Raw genomic sequence first — 7,520 nt, 5'->3', positions numbered from 1 at the left:
TTGGAGGCTTTATTTGAAATAATGTTTACTTGTTTGTGTTATACTTGTATATTTATAGTGAGAAGGAATATAGGAAATTTGTACAAACTTAAGATTAAAAAAATGGGAAAGTACTGATATTACTAAATTAATGAAGTTGAAGTCCTCATTTGATTCTTGTATCGGATTATATTATGGATATTAAGATTCTATATGGACTGGGATTGATTGCTTTGATTTAGATCATATAATGTAAGATATTAATGCGTGAATTCTGCAAATCAAAAGAAATTATTCGAAGATTTAAACTTTTTACTCCTCTAGTGATTGTGTGTTAGTTATTTGGTCTAAAATAATCTAGTTATTTTTATTGGTTGTTTGTGTTGTGTGCTAATCATTAATCTGATATTTTGATTTATGTATCATTGTAGGGACCCTACATATGAAGCAAAGAGGAGAGAATTGTTACATATTGACTCGTAATGTATATATGAGAAAAGGTATGTCTTATTCTTACTCTTTTTTTGTACTGCTTTTTTTCGAGTTATGTTTTAGAAATTAGAACCATTTTACCCGAAGTTGATTGTTCAAGGATGAACCTTATTTATCTCCCTTTTCCCCTTAGGGCCTATTCTCTTTGGCATAAAACAGCTGAACTGAACTGAACTGAACTAAACTAAACTTATTGGAGCTGAACTGAACTGAACTTATTGGAGCTGAACGGAACTGAACTGGATTGAATTGAATTGAATTACATTAAATTAAATTGAATTAAATTGAATGTAATAAATATATATATATGATATTTTAAACAATAATAATATGAATATTAAATAATAATTATAATGATAAGTAATAATAATGAATAATAATAATAATAATAATAATAATAATAATAATAATAGTATTTTAGATGTTTTTAAATGATAGTTATAAATAAATAATATTAATAATCATGAATTAATAATAATAATAATAATTAATGATAATAATGATAATTAATAATAATTATTTTATATTATTTGTATTAATATATTAATACTTGATGATGATATATAATAACAATAATATCTAAGAAGTAAATTAATATTACTATTTTAATAATTAGATTTAATAATATAAAAATATTTAGTAATAAAAATAATGATTGGGTTGGACCGCGAAAATTACATCATAAAACGTCTTGACGCAATTTGATTGGTTTATGGGCTAAAAAAAAGTGGGTTTATTTGTGCTTTGACCTAAACCATGTTCCTCCTAATAATAATAGTAATAATAATGAGCAAAGCTATAATAAACAAAATAATATATAGAAACAATAATAATAATAAAAATAATAATAATAATAATAATAATAATAATAATAATAATGCTTAATAGTAATGATATATATTTAAATAATAATAATAATGATAATAATAATAAGAGTAATTAGTAAAATAAATTATACCAACATAATAATAATATTTAACAAAATGGTTATAAAAGAATGGAGCTGAACTGAACTGAACTGAACTGAACTTATTGGAGCTGAACTGAACTGAACTGAAAATAAGCTGGGGAGAGCATGTCCTTAGTTGAATATGATTATTCGAGGAATGAATATGGGCATTGTATCCCCCTTTGGGATCATGGTGTTGGTTTTGTTCAATTATTTTTGGTCGTTATTGCTTGCTTCATGCTAAAAGTTGGTTAATGTAGTTAGTTAATGATTTTTGACAATCTGACCTCAACATTCAAGATCCTTGAACTTTTAAGTTGTTGCATAGTACACTGCCTCTTAAAACAAATCTGGTATTATTCTCTCTTACATGTGCTGCTTCACCTAGATGTGCTCTCGCGCCTAATGTGATTCCTTTTTATTGTAGCCACTGCCAAGGAATAGGTTCAACATCCTATTGCTATAGCTTATATTGCAACTTAGCTCATTGTGTACATATATTATTATATATATAGTTATTTGGTTCTGCATTGGCTCATCTCGTGGTAACAACCTATTAATGAGCTGAAACAAAACTTAAAATGATAAGTTAGAGGAAACCTAAAAAGAGGACAACTAAAAGTGATAAGTTGATGAAAACAATAATATAGTTATGTTTGGTAACTCATTTTAACTACCTTAAATGATAAGTAGCTGAAACATTAATTATGTCAGAACTGAACTCTAGTTATGAATTTTAATTCGTGAATGATGAGTACAGAAGTGTTCATTGAATGAAACAATTTTGAACAACTAATTTTCATTTTAGTGTAACTATTTTTTCTTTGACAATATCTGATGATGAAGAGTCACATATTCAGCTGCAAATGCATACATATTATATGCATTAGGATCTCAGAACCTATTAATAGTTGGTTGAAGACTAAGAGTTTAGTCCATAAATGACACTAATGTAACATTCTCTATATTTGTATAAAAACATAGTTTGCAATGAAAAATGATATTATATATATATAATAGTCAAAATTGCAGCCCTTTATGCGCATAAAGGGCTGCGATTTTGACAAAACTGCAGCGCTTGCAAGTGAAGGGTTGCGGTAAAAAATCGTAGCCCTTCCATTTTTCCCAAAGGCTGCTACGCCAAGGCTGCGGGCCAAAAACGCAGTCCTTAGGGCTATTTTGACCTCAACCCTTGACCTTTTTTCCACTAGTGAGTAATGGATAATTTTTGAATTGTGGTTAGTGGTTATCTAGCAGGCTACACACACACACACACATATATATGTATATATATATATATATATATATATGTATATATATATATATGTATATATATATATATATGTATATATATATATATATGTATATATATATATATATATGTATATATATATATATATGTATATATATATGTATATATATCTATGTATATATATATGTATATATATATGTATATATATCTATGTATATATATATGTATATATATATGTATATATATATATGTATATATATCTATGTATATATGTATATATATGTATATATGTATGTATATATATATGTATATATATATATATATATGTATATATATATATATATATATGTATATATATATATATATATGTATATATATATATATATGATTATATATATATGTATATATATATGTATATATATATATATATATATATGTATTATATTATATATGATATATATTATATATATATATTATATATTATATATTATATATTATTATATATATATATATATATGTATATATGTATATATATATGTATATATGTATATATATATGTATATATGTATATATGTATATATGTATATATATATGCATATATGTATATATATATATGTATATATGTATATATATATATGTATATATGATAATTTTGTTGGTCGGTTCCTATTATTGAGGAATTATAATGATGGTTGCAAAGGGAATTATGAGTCATATTGTTCCTGTTTGTTGTTATTATTGTTCATATGAGGTGATGTAGTATTAATTCAAAGCATTTTTTTGGAAACAATGGTTCAGGATTGTCGGAGATCAATCATGGAGCTGAAGTAGTTTATAATGATGAATACTATGGGCATGCTTGGATATTCTTTTTGAAAGGTTGAATTAAAGGGTAATGTGCTAATATGACTCTATGATGATAATTATGTTATATGTTTCTATGTTACAAGTTGTATATGGCAAGATATGATATGCTATGATATGACTATGCTCATATATGTTATAAAATGTCATGTTTATGACTCTGTTAATGAATTATGGTCATACGATCTATGGATGATTCTGAATTAAGAATATGTGATATTTGATATGTTATGACAATGAAAGTGGATGATTTTGCTAGCTTTTCATGAACTTATTTGGTAAATGAGTGAGTTACAGGTGGAGGAATTATGTCTACGATATACAATATGGACCAAAAAATGGTCATATGTTAATGTTACAAATTACAAAAGTTACACTCTGTCCAAAACTTGTACTTGCCAATAAACTAAGTCACGTAAATCCTTGCCAACAGACTATTCAATGTTAATGATAACGTTTTCTGTTAATAACTACTAAAGTGTTATAATGTATGCTTATCTATGAAAATGTTTACGAACTAAAACCGTTTATATGGGCAGGAGTGAAGTTACTGATTTTTCAACCCATTTTAGTTTATTTTTTATGTTTTCCTTTTTCCCTACTTTATGCAATCATCCAGGTATTATGAAGATAACGAAGAATGCGTTATGTCAAGGATGCTCCAGAAAGATTAAGCTGAAGTGACTTTGTATAAGTGGCATATTTAGAGTATCCTGTATTACAAATAATAATTATTGCTTTAAGATAAGCATTTGTATATTTAAGAGGCCATTTTAGGCTATTATTTTATCAGTGGGCCATAACCTACATGCTAGGATATGCTTCCGTCGACGATTAAGGTTATGTATTTTCCGGGGTGTTACATAAGACTTATTAGAAAGAAACAAAGTCCTAAATGATGTAGACTCAACTAGGAAAGGAAATAAAAGAGCTAAGGAAGTGACTCTCCAACTCAACCTAGAAAACTAACGCTAAATGACTAAGCCTCCTATATTGTTGAGACGATGCCAAAAGGATTGTTATTGTTGCTGATTTTTGCTACAGGTGGAATTGGATGTCTACCATTATCAACCATATACTGCTGACCATTTTTTAAGGCCTAACACATAAATGTTGGATGTCCATTCCCTTGGTGGTATTTATAATAAGCATTAGGATTCCACTTCTTGGGATTATTCTCAAGTGCAGGGTCTAAAGTGGGACTAATAGGCTAGATTGCTCCTCTTTTATAAAGCCTATTGAAAGCTTCTTCTAAAGTCATGCCTAGGGGAGTGAAGGTTCTTTAAGGCTTTTGATAACCTCCCTTTTTAGTAGTTAGAGCATTAACATCATTGCTTTTGGAGCTAAAAGGACTGTTGTTACTCTTCTTGAAAGAGTTATTGTTATTATAACCCTTATTCTTTGAGGCATGTAGCTCTTCTTCGATCAGCATGCCCACCTTATAGAGTTTCGTGAAAGACTCTATAGGTTGAAATATTATGTGATCTCCATACTTGGGCTGCAAGTTACGAATTACCAGTCGAACTTGGTCCTCTTCAGTTGGCCTGTTAGTCATTTGTGCGGCCTTTTCCCTCCATCTGTTAACAAAGGTGACAAAGTCTTTATTAGAGTTCTGTTACGTTAACTCCAACTTACATAGACCAGTAGAAAGTTGAGTGTTATATATGTACTGCTTGTAGAACTCTTCTTTGATGTAGCCCCAATCATTCAGCTTTGTCTTGTTCAGTGATCTGAACCACTTGGATGGATGTGCATCCAAGGTTAAGGGGAAAATATAAAAAAAAAAAACAGGTCATTGCTCATGCTTTTGAGAGCCATAGAAATGGAGAAAGCTCTCAAATAATCATTTGGGTTTTGACCCCCTTAATTTTGGGAGGTCACCCAATGCTACCTTTTTACGGAGCTTTTCCCTTAGTTCAGGATCAATGATGTCGTGGCCATGAGTCTGACCCTAGAGTGTAGGAATTGAGTGGATTAATTGCTCGAGTTTTCGAACCTCAAATCTATCTTGGACTTGATAGGAGATGGCGGTGGTGAAGTGTCTTCCTCTTCTCCTTCCTTAGTTTATCAGTTTTTCTCTCAGTGCCTTGATCTCTTTATCTTGTTCCTCAAGACGAGAGTTCATCAGTTGAATCTGAGCCATGATGGCACTGAGTTGTCTATTATTATCTCCCATTATTTTAGATTACGATTTAGAAGTTTCGTCTGAAAAAGTGTGAATTCGTTTGAAAAGTCTGGAAGTAGGTTGACCTTGTTTCCTATCTGTTGGATGTTCTCAAGTTATAACCTCACAACCTGTCCTGAACATAAATTAAATGGACCTTACTTGTAAGTTTTAAGAAATGATCTTTTTGAAATAAGAAATGAAAATGATAAATGAAATTGGAAGATGAAAGTGGGAAATGGAACTTAGAATTAGGTATGGTATTGAACTAATATGGCTTGACCATGATTCCGACAAAGGCCTAACTATATGCATATGCAGACATGGACTGGACTATGCAAGCAGACTGGATTAAATGATCGGGTTTTAGAGAATACTAAGCTTTGAACTTATAGGTACAATAAGTAGACTAGATGATAGGAAAGGCTAGAATGTGAACTTATATTTGGAATAAGCAAGCTAGATCTAGGTTATGAATTGGGCTTTTATAGTCCAAAGACTTGACTAATAAACTAGACCTACGGTTGGACTTCTATAGTCCAAAGACTTAACTAGAGATTACATAGAGATGCAAACTAGAACTAGGGTATGAATTGATCTTTTATCGTCCGAAGACTTGACTAGGGTTTACATATATAGAGATGTAAACTAGACCTACGGAATCAATTGGGATTTGAATGACTGAGATAAGACATAGATTGGGCCTAAGATGGATTATAATGCAAGTCGGCCTAGTATGAATGCATGGACTCAAATGTAGATGGACCTAATATGAATATAAAATGGACTCTAATGCACAAGGGCCTGAAATGAATGCAAATGGATTGAATTGGGTTGATTGGATTATATTGAATGAAGGTTTTTGGACTAGGCTTAGATTTTTCGAAATTCATTCTTTGGAAGGAACCCCTAATTTTTATCTTTTATTGGAAAAAGATGATGGATTAATTTTGAAAATATTTTTTTTAAATATGGTATGATGATGATTAGTAAATGCTCTCGAAAAAAGGTAGAATAAAAGAAGCTGTAGGATTGGTTTTGAAAAATGGTCTTTTTTTTATTTGAAATTGATGGAATATGGTATGGTAGATATGATAGGGAAGATTTGTTAGATAAGGATAAGATAGGAGAAGGGGTAGATATGCATGACGACCTAACTCTACCATGATCACTTTTCTAGATGCACTTTTTAGGATAGACTCGACCTTAAATGATATGCATGAAAAGATTGATATTTCGCTTGCATTAGGTGAGTTTCATTTTTTTTTGAAACAAAAGGACTCCTAGAATGACCATGATTCTACGTGTGTAGATGGGATGAACATAGGATAGACCACCACGACGACTAAATCGACACAAACATGCGATGCACAGGATGTGTGCCACGCAGCATTGTTGCGCGATGCACACAACCGTGCGTTTTGCACGAGAGTAGTGCGCCATGCGCAACTTAATGTGTTTAGCGCATTGTTCCCCCAACATGTTTTTTGGAGTTTTAGGCGAGGTTTTGGCCAATTTTGACGACGTCTTTTTTGGTTTTTAAACGCAATTTTAGATACAATGCATGACAATGAAAATTTAACAAGTTAATAACAGGCAAAAATCGCAATCACAAGCAAATGTTTATGGTGCTTGTTTAAGCTTGGTCCTAATCTAATGGTTGAGGGAGTTCAACCTAGTTGGTTTGCTTCCCATTCGATTAGTTTCGGCTGTAAATGGAGTTTTATCAATAGAATTACTTACTTACATAGCAAAAAAAAATAGTAATTACAAGAAAATGTCATATAACATGGATGTATGAGTTTTTGCCTAAAAGTCCA

The sequence above is a fragment of the Beta vulgaris genome, chromosome 9, assembly GCF_026745355.1.
Source record: "Beta vulgaris subsp. vulgaris cultivar EL10 chromosome 9, EL10.2, whole genome shotgun sequence".
NCBI classification, from domain to species: Eukaryota; Viridiplantae; Streptophyta; class Magnoliopsida; order Caryophyllales; family Amaranthaceae; genus Beta; species Beta vulgaris.
Note: the sequence above shows the minus strand (reverse complement) of the source record.